Source organism: Elaeis guineensis, chromosome 6 (assembly GCF_000442705.2).
Source record: "Elaeis guineensis isolate ETL-2024a chromosome 6, EG11, whole genome shotgun sequence".
Taxonomy (NCBI): Eukaryota; Viridiplantae; Streptophyta; class Magnoliopsida; order Arecales; family Arecaceae; genus Elaeis; species Elaeis guineensis.
This window is the reverse complement of record NC_025998.2, coordinates 106,548,177-106,568,573: the sequence shown is the minus strand read 5'-3', so window position 1 is coordinate 106,568,573 and position 20,397 is coordinate 106,548,177. Positions and strand designations below refer to the sequence as shown.

Genomic DNA, 20,397 nt, shown 5'->3' with positions numbered 1-20,397 from the left:
GAGAGTCTTCTCTATTTTTTTGTTGTTTTTTCTATTAGTTGGAGCTGATAGGGTTTTGGGCTGGATATTGTATCCACTGAACATATCACACAATGTACCTAGAAACTTCAAAACATTGCTGTTGAAATGAGAGGAGGGAATGGTATGCCACCATGAAAACTCTTCCAATGGATGGGTGTGTACCTATAGTAAATGTAAATTACTTATCAGAGGCCATTATTGAGTTCTGCTCTCTCTTCTCAAAATGTTGCCTTTTGCATGAAGATTGGCTGCCAAGTAGTTGAGTCATGAAAATTTTCAAATTAAATTTTTTTTAATAGAATTGCCTTATGTTAGATGCTTGTTGTAGTATTGGATTCCTAGAAGTCCTCTATTGTTTATCTTAATTCACAAAATGGTACACTCTATCTAGAAAAGAAGAGACATCTTGTAATACCAAGGATAAGAGGGTGCGCCTAGGATTTTCAGGAGAAAAACCTTTGTTAGTTATTCTTTTTTATCCTTGATATTACAAAATCTGTCTATATACCAATTACAATGAGTTAAACAACTTAAGTCTAAAATTTTTTTTAGCCTAACTCATACATGAAAGCACTCACCCAAGCCTAAGTCTTATGTGCTCTTATCCCACAGACTTAATAAAAATTCAAATCTTGAGTTAGCCCCCTTAAGACCTCTCAAACTAGGTCTTAAGAGATCTAAGATCAAACCCGATCCTAGATCTAAATAGAAATCTCATCTCACTGTCTACACATGTTTGAGCCGACTTAAACTGAGACTAAGTCAACTCACCTGAAACCTAGTCGATTTAGATTAGCACTGAGTCGACTAACCTACGTGCCATCCATAGTTTCTCTAAGATCCTGTCTTTCTATTTAGCCTCCTCCTTTGAGACATAGTCGACCCACTCTGAGACTATGTCTCAAAGGAGGGGGCCAAATAGAAAGACAGAGTCTCAGAAAAACTATGGATGGCACACAGGTTAGTCAACTCAGTACCAGTCTGAATCTGAGTCAACTAGATTTTAGATGAGTCGATTCAGTCCTAGTCTGAGTCGACTCAGGTGCGTGCAGATAGTGAGATGAAATTTTTGTTTGGATCTAGGGTCGAATTTTGATAAACACTTAATTTAAGTCATTTAAAGCAGAAAATTATAGTTAATTTATTTTATTTATTAAAAATTTGATACTTCTTTTTATGTTTTATAGGAAAGATGATCGCTGATACAAATAGTCCGATTCATAGATCAAAAAGACTCAAGTTTGAAGAAAATTGGACTTAAAACAAAATTAAAATAAAAGAAGGATGCATACAGTATTATAGAAAATGAAGATACTATGCAAGGAATCCAAAAAGGATATAGGCATCATTTTAAAGAAACAAAAGTTTCTTTTTGGTAATCAAAAAAAGGGAGCGCTTCCTAACAGCTAACGCGTGCGCGGCATCGGGCGTGCACGGGCGCGGGCAAGCGCGGGCGCGTGGCATGGCGGGGCATGGGGAGTTTTTGCTGACGGACGCGAATAGACGAACAGATGCTCATTAAAAGAAAAAAATATGATATTTGGAAATACTTTCAGAGGAAGAATTTGTATTTTCTTTATCTGCTTGTGATCTTTCCATCTCATCCATTCATCTTTTAGTCCTTAGTATTTTTTTTAGTCCCACATTGGAAAATCATGTAAAACTTATCCCTCCTAACACCTATAAAAAGGCTCTTGTACTCCCATTTGAGGAGGAGCCCAGAAATTCTTCTAGAGCCATGCATAGAGGAAAAGAAAGGGACTACTCCATGAGCAGCTAGGCTAGCAGTTTCGGGAGTGGAGAAAAAATTTTGTAACGACACAGAGTGGGTTTATTGTTCCAAACTTTCTTGTATTTCTTTATATGCAATAAAGATTATATTTTTTATTTAAATCGTTATGAGTTTTTTATTTGCTCTCTTTTATATGCTTTTATTTATGCTTTCCTGTTAGATTAATATTAGGAACAATTTTTACTTTTCGGAGATGCGCCATGATCTACGGGTACGGGGCGTGTCGAGGAAAGAAAAGTTGTTTACCTAGTACTTTCTGGAGACATGACGTGATCTACGGATACAGGGTGTGCGGAGGAAAGATAGGTATTTTTTCTAAGATTAATCACATCTATTTAATTAAAAAAGAGATACAACTCTGCTAGTGCAAATTAATTCAAAACTCTCGAGCTCTTTATTTTCTAATTATATCAATTTTAAGATAATTTATTTTCTAAATCAAAACAATGCTTCTTTCTTTTATTTTGCAATCTCAACTTAGCCCAAGGTCCCTGAGGATATGATCTCGACTCATCCTACCTATGTAGTGAGTAGAGTTATTTTTGGTGCTATCAACGACTACGCATCAAATTTTGGCACCGTTGCCGGGGATCTTGGCACGGTTGAATTAAAAAAAAAAGTCACTGATATTTCATAACACTTAACTAAAATAGCGTAACCTCAAATATAAAAATTTCTAACTTGATTGGACATCTTATTTCTTTGCATTGCATCTCCATAATTAACTTTAAGGGCGCAACCCATTAACTAAGATAAGGTGGGGATTTGATCACCCTTGGCCCACAAATCACTTCCTTGCATTTGCATAACCTAGACCTTAATCTAAAATTAATTAGACGTTGACCCCTAAGGATTTCGAGCTCATTAGGACAAGTGACCCTGAGAGTTGAACCAGGTTAGACTTGGTCAGCTAGCTGGTGTCTAGGCAAGTGGTTTGCGGGATGACTGGGCCCGAAGGAAGGTGGTTTTTAATTGGTTCCGTTCGCTGACCTAGCCAATTTAATTGGTGTCTAAGAAAAGCAACGGGGGGACTCTCACCAACCTTACACTTACTTGACCAGTTGGTTGGTCAAGCTCCGACTTAGAGGGCTTGAAGGCTAACTACAGTTAGGAGCTGTCTAGAACTAGGATAACTTTAGGATAGAGAGTCCACTACATGCTAACTTGATTGTAATTAAAATCTAACCACAACTAATTCTTCTATTAGTTTTAGGACTTCTTAGGATCTCTTCTTTAGAACTCTTTTCTCTCTTCTCTTCTCCTCTTAATAAAAAAAAAAAATTCTTAACAGACTAGGATAGTCCTACATAGACCTTTTAGTTGCATGTTAGGTCAATGATCACTAAAACCTGACTTGCAACCATTAGACGAAGAATTAGAAAAGACTCTTAGGACTATCCGAGTTAGAAACATGGCTGCACCTGATGAGGCTAATCCTCCATGCTCATTGAGAGAATATTTTACTCCATCCTCGTATACCTACTCTCCATGCATTCAAGCACCTCCAGTAGAAGCTACCCAATATGAGATTAAGTCTAGCATTATTCAAATGTTGCCATCATTCTATGGACTTAGTAACGAGGACCCATACAAATACTTGGATGAATTTCTTGAAATTTGTTCCACAGTAAAAATCCAAAACTTCTCTGATGATGCCCTTAGGTTGAAACTGTTCCTTTTCTCACTTAAGAACATTGGTTAAACTCCTTAAACTCTATAACCATTTTAACTTGGAAACATCTTCAGAGAGAATTTCTCAAGAAATACTTTCCAATTGAAAAAATAAATCAAATTAGAAAAGCTATCACTAGTTTTTCCTAATTGGAGGGTGAACTTTTTCATGAGACATGGGAAAGGTTAAGGGATCTCATTCGTAAATATCCACACCATGCTGTCCCTAAATGGCAACTTTGTCAGTATTTTTATGATGGTCTATCGGAGAAACACTGACAAATGATTGATGCATCATATGGTGGGATATTCATGCTAAAGAGTGAAGATGAAGCCTGGCAGCTCTTTGAAACACTTAATGAGAATTTCCTACATTATATGTCTGCCACTTCTAGAGAATAACCCATGCTTCAACAAAAAAGAAGTGGAATTTATCAGATTGGAAACATCATGGATATCCACAGTAAGGTTGATGAACTGTCCCAAAAATTAGACCATCTGCTAAGTACTGGACAATCCCCGATTTCACCTAACCCAATCCAAGAAGTTTGTGCATTATGTGCAAGTCCGAACCATTTTGTTAGTGAATGCCCAGTCGCATCTCAATTTTTTGAGTTTATGCACAAGCAGGTTCAGCAAGCGCAAGTCCAACAAGCTCGCAGACCAAGAAACGATCCATATTCGAGCACTTATAACCCCGACTGGAGAAACCATCCAAATTTTTTCTAGAGACCACAACCAGTGGTTGGTCCTGCCGCACCTCGACCTCAATATCAGGACCCAACATATAGGTATGGACCATATCATCAATTTTAAAATGCTCCTCAACCGTCTACTACTGGTCACAGCTCAGCTTTTGAGAAAAAAATTTTGAAAGCACTAGAACGATTAGAAGTCAACACTCAGACCCTTAACTCCCACACACAATCCATTGCTAAGCTAGAGACCCAAATAGGTCAACTAGCGACTGCATTCAGTAGGAGGGAAGGAGAAAAATTATCTAACCAACCTGAGAGCAACCCAAGAGGATAATTTGTGATTGAGAGCTCTAATACCCCAGAAGCTTTTTCTGAACATGTCAAATCAATCATGACTCTGAGAAGTGAGAAGGTCATTGAACACACTAGTAAAACCAATGAGACCGATCCTAAACCTCTAACCGAAGCCAAATCACCCAAGAACAAGGAGGACTTGAAAATAGAGAAGGAACCAACTGCACCAAAATCATCTTACTTGCCTAAAGCCCCATTTTCGGATGCCCTGAAAGCCCCTATTCCTACAGATAAGAAGGGAGGAAAACTCGATGAGATGTTAGAATTGTTTAAGCAAGTTCAAATCAATCTTCTCCTTCTAGATGCAATCAAACAGGTCCCTACTTATGTCAAATTTTTGAAGGATTTGTGCACCCAAAAACGTAAATCTAGATCACAAATCCCAAAGAAAGTATGCCTCACTGAACAGTCTAGTTCTGTCTTCCAGCATGCCACTCCTCCAAAGCTTAAGGACCCAGGAGCCCCCATCATTTCTTGTGTTATAGGAGATTATCACATTGAAAGAGCTCTTCTGGACTTAGGGGCAAGTGTGAATCTTTTATCTAGTTTGGTGTATGAACTTTTTGGATTCAGAGAACTGAAACCCACATCAGTCACACTGTAATTAGCCGACAGATCAATTAAGGAACCACGTGGAATGCTTAAGGATGTCTTGGTCAAGGTAGATGAGTTTTACTTTGCAGTTGATTTTCTGGTTCTCGACATGGAACTAAGTAGCAACCCAAGACAAATTCTCATTATTTTAGGATGACCCTTCCTAGCTACGGCAAATGCATGCATTAATTGTAGGACAGAAGTCATAGACGTATCGTTTGGGAATAAGAAACTGAGACTGAATGTGTTTGGTGCTTCCCAAGGACCATCAATGGATAGTTGCTTCGAAGTAGATACACTAGAAGACATTATAGAAGATGCAACACCCATAATTCTAGCACCAGACCTCTTAGATACTTGCTTGGCTCACTTTGGAGTGTATGACTTTGAGGGATATATGAAAGAAGTTAACACCTTGTTGGATACACCACACGATAAAATCACTCCTCCATAGACAATCAAGTATGAGCCATTGCCCACCTGTTGTTGGTTTTATTGCATACGACGTCTGGCTGAAGATGTAAAACTTAGCACTTGTTGGGAGGCAACCCAATGATTTCATATATATATATATATATATATTTTACTTTACTGCCGCTGCAGGAATTTAGAACAAGAGCCTATTAATCAATGAAGCTATCTTCAACTTTCGAAGTAAAATTATCCCAGGTGCACTCTCTCCTTTTATTTTCTTTGCTTTTCTACTCCATTGAGGATAATGTAGATTCAGTTGGGGGGGGGAATTAATCAAATCCTCAAGTATGGTCAAAAATAATTAGTTTTGTGTATTCAAATTTTATTTTAATTAAGAGTCAATTTGGCATCCTAATCAATGAATGATTAATGGTCAAGATAATTTTAGAGATACTGAGGAATAAATTATCAAGAAAACTCAATGAATGGTAGGGTTTAGGCTAAACCAAATTTCAGGAGTAATTCTACAACCCTCTTCTTACTGATCTCAATAAAGAATTTACTTCATGAGAGATTGGGTGGAAAGGTCGAGATATGCAAAAATTCTTCTTAAAATTTACTTTTAAAAAAAAAAAATATTGGTTTCCTACTGAGTAACCGGGCCCCTTCGCCTAAGTAAGTATTGTGGTTCGCGTAAAAAGGTGGGTAATGTTAAAAAAAAATGGATAATAAGGAAACTAAATTGCAAGAAGATAATAAACTTCTCTCACATTAAGTTAGAGGATTTAAAGAGTAAAGTGGGGAGTTGGTGAAAGAAAAGCTCTTGAAATTTTTTTAGTTAATACTCAGCTACTAATTGGATCAAATTGATAATCCAATGAAGTATTTCTTTGATGGTCTAACCAAGTATCATCTACCTTTTGGAATGCCTAACCTAACTTTTTATTCAAGATCGAGTCGATATACAATGCTGATATATCTATTTTACTCGAAGACAAGCAAAATTCAAGTTGGGAGGTGTGATAAACACTTAATTTAAGTCATTTAAAGTAAAAAATTATAGTTAATTTATTTTATTTATTAAGAATTTGATGCTTCTTTTTATATTTTATAGGAAAGGTGATCACCGATACAAAGAGTCCGATTCATAGATCAAAAAGACTCAAGTTTGAAGAAAATTGGACTTAAAATAAAATTAAAATAAAAGAAGGATGCATACGGTATTATAGAAAATGAAGATACTATGCAAGAAATCCAAAAAGGATATAGGCGTCATTTCAAAGAAACAAAAGTTTCTTTTTGATAATCAAAAAAAAGAAGCGCTTCCTAACAGCTAACGCGTCGCGGCATTGGGCGTGCGCGGGCGCGCGGCATGGCGGGGCACGGGGAGTTTTTGCTGGCGGACGTGAACAGATGAATAGATGCTCATTAAAAGGAAAAAATATGATATTTGGAAATACTTCAAGAGGAAGAATTTGTATTTTCTTTATCTGCTTGTGATCTTTTCATCTCATCCATTCATCTTTTAGTCCTTAGTATTTTCTTTAGTCCCACATCGAAAAATTATGTAAAACTTATCCCTCCTAACACCTATAAAAAGGCTCTTGTACTCCCATTTGAGGAGGAGCTCAGAAATTCTTCTAGAGCCTTGCATAGAGGAAGAGAAAGGGACTACTCCATGAGCAGCTAGGCTAGCAGTTTTGAGAGTGGAGAAGAAATTTTGTAACGACACAGAGTAGATTTATTGTTCTAAACTTTCTTGTATTTCTTTATATGCAATAAAGATTATGCTTTTTATTTAAATCGTCATGAGTTCTTTATTTGTTCTCTTTCATATGCTTTTATTTATGCTTTCCTGTTTGATTAATATTAGGAACAACTTTTACTTTTTAGAGATGCGCCATGATCTATGGGTACAGAGCATGCCGAGAAAATAAAAGTTGTTTGCCTAGTACTTTCCAGAGACACGCCATGATCTACGGGTACGGGATGTGCCGAGTAAAGATAGGTATTTTTCTTAAGATTAATCGCATCTATTTAATTAAAAAAGAGATACAACTCTGCTAGTGCAAATTAATTCAAAACTCCTGAGCTCTTTATTTTCTAATTACATCAATTTTAAGATAATTTATTTTTTAAATCAAAACAACGCTTCTTTCTTTTATTTTACAATCTCAACTTAGCCCAAGATCCTTGAGGATACGATCTCGACTTATCCTACCTACGTAGTGAGTAGAGTTATTTTTGGTGTTATCAACGACTACGCATCAGATTGGATCCTAGATATCTTAAGATCTGATTTGAGAGGTCTTAAGGGGGCTAACTCAAGGTTTGGACTGGGATTCAGTCCATAAGATGAGAGCATACAAGACTTGGGCTTGAGTGAGTGCTTCATATATGGGTTAGCCTAGAGAGTTTTTTGGGCTCAGGTTGTTTAACTCATTGTAATTGGTATATATACAGATCTTGTAATACCAAGGATAAGAGGGAATGAATAACAGAGCTTTTTCTCCTAAAAATCCTAGCAGCCTCTCTCTCTCTCTCTCTCTCTCACATCCTTAGTCTCCACCTAGGGTTGCACGTCAAGGAAGAAGGTAGCCTTGCTGCCCCCATCCGCCATCCAATCAAGCTTCCATGCTTCTCTTTGTCTCTTCTCTGATTTGCTGGATTAACACTCAGATTTTCACACAAGAGATCGGTCCATGGCTGGTATCGAAGCAGTACTAGATTTTCACAATAATTGGTATCAGAGTGGTACCTGATTTTCACAACAAGATAAAGATGACACTTCATCATTTCTTAAGCTAACTGATATTGTAAGCCTACTGTTGCTATTGATCTCCGATATGAGGATGAGGTTGGTGTGGTCAAAGAGAATTAGGGTTGGCTGAGTGGTTGAACTCCCAAGGAAAAGGATGGATCTATAAAAGTAGTCTTTTTCTTATTGGATTTTTGATAGGGACCCTTTGATGCTCAAGTCAGTTGGAGATTAATAAATTATGGAAAAGAGAAAGTGGGAGAGAATGAGAACAAAGGGAGCTTAAGGGGCTCAATAGACTCATCTGAGAGTGCCCTGCCTTCCTCTATTTATAGGGGAGCCCAATGGCCACTCCTGTAGTAAGCGACGGTCATATTCATGAGGATCGCACAAGTACTGGTTGCGCCTTGCATGCAACACGTGGTTGGAGTGAGTTATCATTTGACGGTTTCAGGCACCTTATCTGCACTGTTACTATTTGATATTGATCTCGATAGCAATGGACATCGGGTGTCGTGGACTGATGGGTTTGCTGCATCAGGCCATGGTAGCTGAGGTGAATAGGTCGACCACCTAAGCTGGACCCTCCTTGGCATGCACCAAAGTTAGAGGGAATCTTCTCTACATCAATTTCCTCCACTTCTGAATCAGAGCTTGTTTTAAGATTGGATGAAGGGAGTATCAATGCCTGTATGATCGAGGTCACATCGCCAATCGAGCTAAATCCTTGAAATTAATGCATCTCGAGAGATTAACTAGCAAGGTAACTCTAGGGTGACACATGGCGCAATCTAGGATGGTCAGACAAACTATCACCCCAATCCAAGCATCTAATCATGGCGATCTGTGGGAGCTTAGTTTGACCAATGCCAAGCTGCCACATGGCAAAAAAAAATCTGAGGAGGCCAGACAAACCATCACTTGATCAGGGCTGTCTGACCTCCTATAAATCTGGTATTCTTGAAACTTATAGAATTGGCTTCATATTTTTGGCTCTTGCGATTTCTGACCAAACTCCAGTAGACTTAAGCTAGCTCTGGTAGTTCCTCCAGCAACCCGACCTTGGTAAGATTGGTATTTTCTTGAGATTCGATCTCCACCTATTCGGTGAGCTCCTAAATCCACTTCGACCTTCCCTGACTTATAGATTAGCTACAAACTTCAACCCCTTAGCATGTTTTTCGTTTCACTAGTCTTTTCTTCTTTGCTTCTTTTTTGTCGAGAATGAGTCAATCTGAAGCTTCTGTGGGGAATTGGTCATCTGAATCCTCTCCTCGAGTCCATAAATCTTCCTCCAATGATTCAGAGGTTGAGACAAAGGTTGTATTCGGCCTCCATCATTTTATGTCTGTCCTTGCTTGCAAGGACTTAGATGAAGAAAACATACGGTAGTGCTATGCATGCAATTTTAAACTTTTATGCAGTGAAACTATTAGATTAAATAATTTAATTTATTTTATATACATAAGATTTAATCTAGATTACTATGTCAAGACCTATAATATGATTTAACATGCACATAAGATTTGAAAAAAAAAAAAATTTGCATCAATCTAATCGATGCTGCGATCTAGATCTAACCATTAGATCTATCAAAAACAATCAATCAAGTTCATAAACCATTGCCGAACTGAAAACTCTTGATCTTTACTGGTCCAACACTAGGATAGGTGCTCCTTCAGGTTGCTTGCAGCCACACAAAGTCGTTCGACCTCAATAGAACGTCCACATGAAGACAGACGCAGTTCAGGCTCTTTGGAAGTGCTAGCTTGCAAGGATTTTCAAGGCTGATGTCTCCCTTCTTCTTCAAAAATCTTGGATGCTCCAAAAGAGAAGAAGACCTAGAGATGGAAGAGAGGAAGAGGGAGAGCTCTGGAGAAAAATAAAAATCAGTAAGGAAACTTAAGATGGGGCATCCACTATTGGAGCCCCCTTTTTGTAGGCAAGGGATTAGGGTTTGGGTCAAGAGGAGGGCACCAATAGAGTCCACACCAAACACCTTTTGGGCATCCCAAAAATTTCATAAATGAGAGTTGGTGTGGGGAAGGAGATCAGGATCTCACATGCCCAAAAACTCTTCATAAAATTTTAGGAAAAAATTAATTGGCACCTCCCTTCTTTCCAAACTTGAAAAATCCCTTTTCTTCTTATCACCTTATCTCTAATTCGGATCACATTCGAATAAGGCAGAAGATAAGATCATGACTCACCATGCTTTGCAGCCCACCATTAATAGGCTCACATTCTTCACACCAAAAATCTCTTGCCAAAACTATTTTGGCATTGAGAATAAAGGCATGGGTCCAGGGTGGTGCAAGAGATGAGGATAGAGTTCCTACCGACTGGGACTCTTCATTTCCAAATTACTTCTAAACCAAATCAAATCTGATTTGAACCCATTAATAGAAATGAATCTAATCTAATTAGGAGCTCAATCATCTCAATAAATTCTTAATCCAATTAGAAATTAGCTGAGTTTAAGTCCTAATCAAATCAGGATTAAATTTTTCTTGTAATCAGGCTTGACCAAATCAAACCCAATCTAAGTCAAACTGAATCTAATTCAATTAGAATTGATCCAAAGCTCTTTACTCAATCAAATTGAATCAATTAGTAATCTCATTACTAATTAATTTTTTATTAATAGTAGAGTCCCAGTCCAGTAGGACTCTCTTCCAGAGTTTCAATCTTAATGGGACTCTTCACCAGAGTCACAATCCAATTGGACTCTTCAACCATCAGATCTAACCTAATCTTCTAATATGTGTGACCCCATAGGTTCGACTCTAAACCGATAGCATAGAAATAATTTTTTATACTAATCGATGTAACCATCTAGTAATGGAATCTAATGTCCGGATAGGCTAAAACTTACAAAGCAACATTCTAGAACCTATTGGCGTATGGTTACCATATAATTCATCCCTTTTGTTGGGTATAAAATACCCTCAGTCGAAGTTCTCAACGGGATTAACCCTCGCGAGTCTCCTCCGACTCCGGCTGCAGACAGACCTCGTCCGGACTCCTACGGGAGCCGGACTCCGCCCACAACTCCAACTGCCAAGTGGACTCCGCCCAGACTCCTACGGGAGCCGGGCTCCGTCACCAACTTCAACTGCTGGTAAGCTTTGTCCGGACTCCTACGGGAGCCAGACTTCGCCCCTGACTTTAATTGCAGGAAGACTCAGCCCGGACCCCTACGAGAGTCGGGCCTCATCCCCTGACTCCGGCTGCAGACAGACCTCGTCCGGACTCCTACGGGAGTCGGACCCCGCCCACAACTCCAACTGCCAAGTAGACTCCGCCCGGACTCCTACGAGAGCCGGGCTCCATCACCAACTTCAACTACTGGTAAGCTTCGTCCGGACTCCTACGGGAGCCGGACTTCGCCCGGACTCCTACGGGAGCCGGACTTCGCCCCTGACTTTAATTGCAGGAAGACTCCGCCCGGACCCCTACGGGAGCTGGGCCTCGTCCCCGACTCCGGCTGCAGACAGACCTTGTTTGGACTCCTACGGGAGCCGGACTCCACCCACAACTCTGACTGCAAGCAGACTCCGCCCGGACTCCTACGAGAGTCGGGCTCCATCCCCGACCTCAACTACTGGAAGGCTTCGCCCAGACTCCTACGGGAGCCGGACTCCGCCCTCGACTTTGACTGCTGGTAAACTCCGTTCGAACTCCTAAGGGAGCCGGACTTCGCCCCTGACTTTGAGTGTAGGTAGACCTCGCCCCGGCTCCTACGGGAGCCGGACCTCGTCTCCGACTCCGGCTACGGGAAGACTCCATCCGGACTCTCACGGGAGCCGGACCTCATCCCCAACCTCGGCTGAAGGAAGATTTCATCCGGACTCTTACGGGAGCCGGACTCCAGGCTCCTCTCAAATGGATAGCTAACCACCCCTCTCTGCCAGACACTCCAGTCGAACTTCAGCCGACAGGTCTGCACTCCCTGGCGGGCCGCAGTAACGACCACGACTCTGCTCCACTTCCTGCGATGGATTCCGCATGGCTCCATTACTTCCTGGCAGACCGCTATGATGCCCACGATCCTGCTCCACTTTCTGCGATGGATACTGCGCGATTCTTCCATCCTCTGGCAAGTCGCGACAACGGACGCCGCTCCACTCCCCGCGACAGACTCCACGTGGCATGTCCCGGTGATAGCCACGATTCCACCCCACTACTCTTCGCAACAAACTCCCCCTGACTCTGGGCAGCCCACTGCCAGACAGTTGCAGACATCGCTATCAGTCTGTTGCTCCCTCCGCCTATAAAAGGGGGACCCCAGATACGTTATTCTCTAAGCTCTCATTTTTACCTAGAAACTCTGCTAAAATTTTCATTCAAGCACTCCATTCCCGTTGAGGCAGAGAACTGACTTGAGCGTCGGAGGGTCTTGCCGGAGCAACCCCACCTCCGGTTTAGACTTTTTTTTTGCAGGTCCCGGCGGCGACCGTGACTCCAGCTTCTCCGACGTAAGTGGATTTTTGCACCAACACCTTTGATCCTAATGCTCAAGATGATCTAGGGTTTGACTGTCAATCCTAATATAGTCCACCACATTATATTTCAACCTTTCAAATCCATCGCATAGATTATCCTGGCCAAGATTTTACTAAATTGAAATACACCGATGCATATCTCCTACTAATTCAGAGAGGTCAATTCCATCTTAACTCATGCACTGACTTGATAAGTACTTGATTGCATCTAATAACTTTTCATCACTGAATTAAAAATTCAGATGGTCTGGTACTAAAGTACAATGAGTTACTTACAAGTCACCATGGTGATCTTAGGTCAGAGGGATGCTTATACTCATACCCTTCACGAGCTGCTCTTGATAGCAGAGTACTTGGCAAATGATCACGTTTGGTGCGAATGTACTCTTACATTCCACCTGCTTGCCATATCAGTGTCTCTACACTCTTTGATTAAGAGGATAACCAATTCATATGGCACATAACGATCTATACTTGATATTACTATCATCCTATTAACAGCATATCATTCGATCATGAATATGTTTTAAGGACTAAATGATAAATCCTCCATTGTCGACTAATTATAGTCCTAAGCACTTCATCACAATCACAGGAGTTCAAATAAGATGGACAAAATTATGATAAAAAAGCTATATAATTTTTATTAATAAAAATTCATATAAAATTATAATCATAAGCACAATCATCAACAGACTGACAATTGGCTTTGTAACATATTTTTCAATAACTTCCATTTGGACTAAAGCCAATCGATATAGTATCGTATACCCATCTTCGACTTGTGATTATCGAACTCTTTGATTTCAAGAGCTTTAGTAAATGGGTCATCAGGTTTTTTTTTCGTCAATCTTCTGAAGGTCGATGTTATCTCGATCCATGATCTCTTGGATAAGGTGGTAGTGGTACAGAATATGTTTGGTACGTTAATAAGACTTCGGCTCCTTGTCTTGAGCAATGGATCCAGTGCTATCACAGTATAACAGGACAGGGCCATTGACGGAGGGTGTGACTTTGAGCTCGCCAATGAACTTTCACAACCATACAGCTTCCTTCGCAGTATCAGATGTCGCGATATACTCTGCCTCACAAATAGAGTTAGCCACGATATGCTGCTTGAAACTTTTTCAGTAGATTGCTCCATCGTTTAGGATAAAAATATAATCCGACAAACTTTTGCTATCGTCATGGTCTGACAAAAAGTTGGAGTTGGTGAAACCCACTAGTTTCAAGTCAGTTTCACCATAAATAAACCATTGATCCTTAGTATTTCTTAAATATTTAAGGATGATCTTTACGACCTTCCAGTAGTTTTCTCCTGGATCAAACTGGTATCTACTCACTATCCCTAGTGAGTATGCCACGTCTGGTCTTGTACATATCATGGCATACATTATAGAGCCCACTGCTGAAGCATATGGAACTCTACTTATATGTTTTCTCTCTTGAGGAGTTGTCGGACAATCCCTCTTTAAGAGAGAAATTCCATAGCCTATCGGGAGATAGCCTTTTTCAAAATTCTCCATGCTGAACCGCTTCAGCAAGGTGTCTATATATATGGACTGAGATAATCCAAGCAACCTTTTCGATCTATCTCTATAAATCTTTATCCCAAGGATGTAGCATGCTTCCCCAAGTCCTTCATATAGAACTGAGACGATAATCAGACTTTTATTCCTTGTAATGTAGGGATGTCATTTTCGATTAAGAGAATATCATCTACATACAGAATGAGGAATATAACAACATAGTTATTTACTAATTTATTAATGTAGGATTCTTCTCCGTTCCTAACAAAGTCATACGTTCTGATAACTTTATCAAAATGTATGTTCCAACTCCTAGATACCTGCTTCAATCTATAAATGGATCTTTGAAACTTGCACACTTTGGACTCATCTGTAGATGTGAAACCCTCAGGCTATATTATATACATCTCTTCTTCTAGCTCTCTATTTAGAAAAACTATTTTCACATCCATTTATCAGATTTCATAGTCCATGTGTGCCGCTATCGCAAGCATAATCTGAATGAATTTGAGCATTGTCACAGGAGAAAATATCTCATACATCATAGTCAATATCATAATGTTGATGATAATCCTTGACAACCAATTACACTTTATCGATCTCCACCTTTCTGTCTATGCCCCTCTTCTTTTTGAAGACCCACTTACACCCTATGGGTTTAACCCTTTTAGGTGGGTCAACTAATGTCCATACATCATAGACCTTCATAAACTCCATTTCGGATTTCATGACTTCAAGCCATTTATCAAAGTTAGACCTCTGTATTGCATCCATATAGGTGATCGAATCTTCATTGTTCTCATCAAGTTCAACAGGATCCCCGTCCCAGATCAAGAAACCATAGTATCTGTCCGATTGACATGATACTCTATCCGATCTCCTTAATGGTGCCTCTATAATAGGTTCTGAGTTTGATATCATCAAATCTAGTTCTATGGGTTTACTAAACTATGTCGGTTCTACCTGTTGAATTTCATCAAGTTCAACCTTAGAGGCATTAATCTCTTTCCCAATAAATTCTTTTTCTAAAAAAACTATCCTAAGACTGATAAATACCTTTTGTTCATCAGTAAGGTAGAAATAATACCCTGATAAACACTTAATTTAAGTTATTTAAAGCAAAAAATTATATTTAATTTATTTTATTTATTAAAAATTTGATGCTTCTTTTTATGTTTTACAGGAAAGATGATCGTCGATACAAAGAGTCTGATTCGCAGATCAAAAAAACTCAAGTTTGAAAAAAATTAGACTTAAAACAAAATTAAAATAAAAGAAGGATGCATATGGTATTATAGAAAATGAAGATACTATGCAAGAAATCCAAAAAAGATATAGGCATCATTTTAAAGAAACAAAAGTTTCTTTTTGTAATTTTCTAATAAAAAAGGAGCGTAAGTGGTTGCCTAACAGCTAACGGGTCCGTGAAAGAAGATTGCAGGCACGCGGCATTGCGGGCACGCGGCATGGCGGGTTCGCGGGGAGTTTGTGCTGGCAGACATAGTGGCGAACAAACGGACGCTCATGATAGCAGATGGATCTGAAAATTAAAGAAAAAAAATATAATACTTGGAAATACTTCAAGAGGAAGAATTTGTATTTTCTTTATCTGCTTGTGATCTTTCCATCTCATCCATCCATCTTTTAGTCCTTAGTATTTTCTTTAGTCCTACATCTGAAAACCATGTAAAACTCCTCCCTCTTAACACCTGTAAAAAGGCTCTTGTACTCCCATTTGAGAATCATCCCCAAAAATTCTTCTAGAGCCTTGCATAGAGGAAGAGAAAGGGACTACTCCATGAGCAGCTAGGCTAGCAGTCTCGGGAGTGGAGAAAAAATTTTGTAACGACACAGAGTGGGTTTATTGTTCTAAACTTTCTTGTATTTCTTTATATGCAATAAAAATTATGCATTTTATTTAAATCATCATGAGTTCTTTATTTACTCTCTTTTATATGCTTTTATTTATGTTTTTCTGTTAGATTAATATTAGGAACAACTTTTACTTTTCGAAGATGCACCGTGATCTATGGGTACGGGATGTATCGAGAAAAGAAGAGTTGTTTATCTAATACTTTTCAGAGATGCGTCATGATCTATAGGTACAGGATGTGCCGAGAAAAGATAGGTATTTTTTCTAAGATTAATCGCATCTATTTAATTAAAAAAAAAAGAGATACAACTCTACTAGTGTAAAATTAATTCAAAACTCCCAAGCTCTTTATTTTCTAATTACATCAATTTTAAGATAATTTATTTTCTAAATCAAAAGAACACTTCTTTCTTTTATTTTGCAATCTCAACTTAGCCCAAGGTCCCTGAGGATACGATCTCGACTCATCCTACCTACGTAGTGAGTAGAGTTATTTTTGATGCTATCAACGACTACGCATCAAATTTTGGCGCCGTTGCCAGGGACCTTGGCACGGTTGAATTAAAAAAAAAATTACTGATATTTCATAACACTTAACTAAAATAGCGTAACCTCAAATATAAAAATTTCTAACTTGATTGGACATCTTGTTTCTTTGCATTGCATCTCCATAATTAACTTTAAGAGTGTAACCCATTAACTAAGATAAGGTGGAGATTTGATCATCCTTCTTTGGCCCACAAATCACTCCCTTGCATTTGTATAATCTAGACCTTAATCTAAAATTAATTAGACATTGACCCCTAAGGATTTTAAGCTCATTAGGACAAGTGACCCTGAGAGTTGAATCAGGTTAGACTTGGTCAGCTAGCTGGTGTCTAGGCAAGTGGTTTGCGGGACGATCGGGTCCGAAAGAAGGTGGCTTTTAATTGATTCCATTTGCTGACTTGACCAATTTAATTAGTATCTAAGAAAAGCAACGGGGGGACTCCCACCGACCTTACACTTATCTGGCCAGTTGGTTGGTCAAGCTTCGACTTGGAGGGCTTGAAGACTAACTATAGTTAGGAGCTATCTAGAACTAGGATAACTTTAGGATAGAGAGTCCACTGCGTGCTAACTTGATTATAATTAAAATCTAACCACAACTAATTCTTCTATTAGTTTTAGGACTTCTTAGGATCTCTTCTTTAGAACTCTTTTCTCTCTTCTCCTCTCCTCTTAATATAAAAAGAAAAATAATCCTTAACAGACTAGGATAGTCCTACATAGACCTTTTAGTTGCATGTTAGGTCGACGATCACTAAAACCCGACTTGCAACCATTAGACAAAGAATTAGAAAAGACTCTTAGGACTATCCAAGTTAGAAACATGGCTGCACCTGGTGAGGCTAATCCTCCACGCTCATTGAGAGAATATTTCACTCCATCCTCGTATACCTACTCTCCATGCATTCAAGCACCTCCAGTAGAAGCTACCCAATATGAGATTAAGTCTAGCATTATTCAAATATTGCCATCATTCTATGGACTTAGTAACGAAGACCTATACAAACACTTGGATGAATTTCTTAAAATTTGTTTCACAGTAAAAATCCAAATCTTCTCCGATGATGCCCTTAGGTTGAAACTGTTTCCTTTCTCACTTAAGGACAAAGCCAAGCATTGGTTAAACTCCTTAGACTCTATAACCATTTCAACTTGGGATCATCTTCAGAGAGAATTTCTCAAGAAATACTTTTCAATTGAAAAAACAAATCAAATTAAAAAAAGCTATCACTAGTTTTTCCCAATTGGAGGGTGAACTTTTTCATGAGACATGGAAAAGGTTAAGGGACCTCATTCGTAAATGTCCACACTATGCTGTCCCTAAATGGCAACTTTGTCAGTGTTTTTATGATGGTCTATCGGAGAAACACTGACAAACGGTTGATGCATCATGTGGTGGGACATTCATGCTAAAGAGTGAGGATGAAGCTTGACAGCTCTTTGAAACACTTAGTGAGAATTTCCGACATCATATGTCTGCCACCTCTAGAGAACAACCCATGCTTCAACAAAAAAGAAGTAGAATTTATCAGATTAAAAATGTCGTAGATATCCACAGTAAGGTAGATGAACTGTCCCAAAAATTAGACCGTCTTCTAAATACTGGATAATCCTCGATTCCACCTAACCCAATTCAAGAAGTTTGTGCATTATGTGCAAGTCCAAACCATTTTGTTAGTGAATGCTCAGCCGCACCTCAATTTTTTGAGTTTGTGCATGAGCAGGTTCAGCAAACTCAAGTCCAACAAGCTCGTAGATCAGGAAATGATCTATATTCGAACACTTATAACCCCGACTGGAGAAACCATCCAAATTTTTTTGGAGACCACAACTAGTGGTTGGCCCTGCCGCACCTCGACCTCAATATCAGGACCCAACATATAGGCATGGACCATACCATCAATTTCAAAATGCTCCTCAACCGTCTACTACTGGTCACAGCTCAGCTTTTGAGAAAAAAGTTTTGAAAGTACTAGAACGATTAGAAGTCAACACTCAAACCCTTAACTCCCACACACAATCCATTGCTAAGCTAAAGACCCAAATAGGTCAACTAGCGACTGCATTCAGTAGGAGGGAAGGAGGAAAATTACCTAGCCAACCCGAGAGCAACCCAAGAGGGCAATTTGTGATTGAGAGCTCTAATACCCCAGAAGCTTTTTTTGAATATGCCAAATCAATCATGACTCTAAAAAGTGGGAAGGTCATTGAACACACTAGTAAAACCAATGAGACCGACCCTAAACCTCTAATCGAAGCCAAATCACCCAAGAACAAGGAGGACCCTAAAATAGAAAATGAACCAACTGCACTGAAATCATCTTACTTGCCTAAAGCCCCATTTCCAGATGCCTTGAAAGCCCTTATTCCTGCAGATAAGAAGGGAGGAAGACTCGACGAGATGTCAGAATTGTTTAAGCAAGTCCAAATTAATCTTCCCCTTTTAGATGCAATCAAACAGGTCCCTGTTTATGCCAAATTTTTGAAGGATTTGTGCACCCAAAAACGTAAATCTAGATCACAAATCCCAAAGAAAGTATGCCTCACTGAATAGGCTAGTTCGATCTTCCAGCATGCCACTCCTCCAAAGCTTAAGGACCCAGGAGCCCCTATCATTTTCTGTGTTATAAGAGATTATCACATTGAAAAAGCTCTTCTGGACTTAGGGGCAAGTGTGAATCTTTTACCTAGTTCGGTGTATGAACTTTTTGGATTCGGAGAACTGAAACCCACATCAGTCACACTGCAATTAGCCGACAGATCAATTAAGGAACCATGTGGAATGCTTGAGGATGTCTTGGTCAAGGTAGATGAGTTTTACTTTCCAGTTGATTTTTTGATTCTCGATATGGAACTAAGTGGCAACTCAAGATAAATTCTTATTATCTTAGGACGACCCTTCCTAGCTACGGCAAATGCATGCATTAATTGTAGGACAGGTGTCATGGACATATCGTTTGGGAATAAGAAACTGAGACTGAATGTATTTGGTGCTTCCCAAGGACCATCAATGGATAGTTGCTTCGAAGTAGATACACTAGAAGACATTATAGAAGATGCAACACCCACAATTCTAGCACCAGACCCCTTAGATACTTGCTTGGCTCACTTTGGAGTGTATGATTTTGAGGGATATATGAAAGAAGTTAACACCTTGTTGGATACACCACACGATAAAACCACTCCTCCATGGACAATCAAGTATGAGCCATTGCCCACATTAGCTAGTACACCAATAGTCCCATCTTTAGAATCACCACCTACATTAGAATTGAAACCCCTTCCTGCTACGCTCAAGTATGTATTTCTAGGACCCAATGACACCCTCCCGGCAATCATTGCATCAGACTTGACCCCTAATCAGGAAGCACAATTGGTTGGTATTCTGAAGGAACACAAAGAGGCTATCGGTTGGTCCATTGCCGATTTAAAAGGAATTGACCCCTCCATTTGCATGCACCATATTCATTTTGAGGCAAATGCCAAACCCCATCGAGATATGCAGAGAAGATTGAACCCAAACATGCGTGAAGTAGTAAAGAAAGAGGTGGTAAAGTAGTTAGATGCTGGAATCATCTATCCCATATCCGATAGTAAATGGGTTAGTCCCACTCAAGTAGTACCTAAGAAATCAGGTAT

The 20,397-nt window shown here is 39.3% G+C and overlaps 2 non-coding genes across 2 annotated transcripts; both read right to left on the bottom strand.

The window, feature by feature from the left end:
• Window positions 1-3,602: 3,602 nt before the first annotated feature.
• On the bottom strand, window positions 3,603-3,708 carry LOC140858905 (small nucleolar RNA R71). Its single transcript, XR_012142309.1, has one exon. It is a non-coding gene; the product is annotated as a small nucleolar RNA R71 (small nucleolar RNA).
• A 14,261-nt stretch (window positions 3,709-17,969) lies between these two features.
• On the bottom strand, window positions 17,970-18,076 carry LOC140858981 (small nucleolar RNA R71). Its single transcript, XR_012142382.1, has one exon. It is a non-coding gene; the product is annotated as a small nucleolar RNA R71 (small nucleolar RNA).
• Between the last annotated feature and the right edge of the window lie 2,321 nt (window positions 18,077-20,397).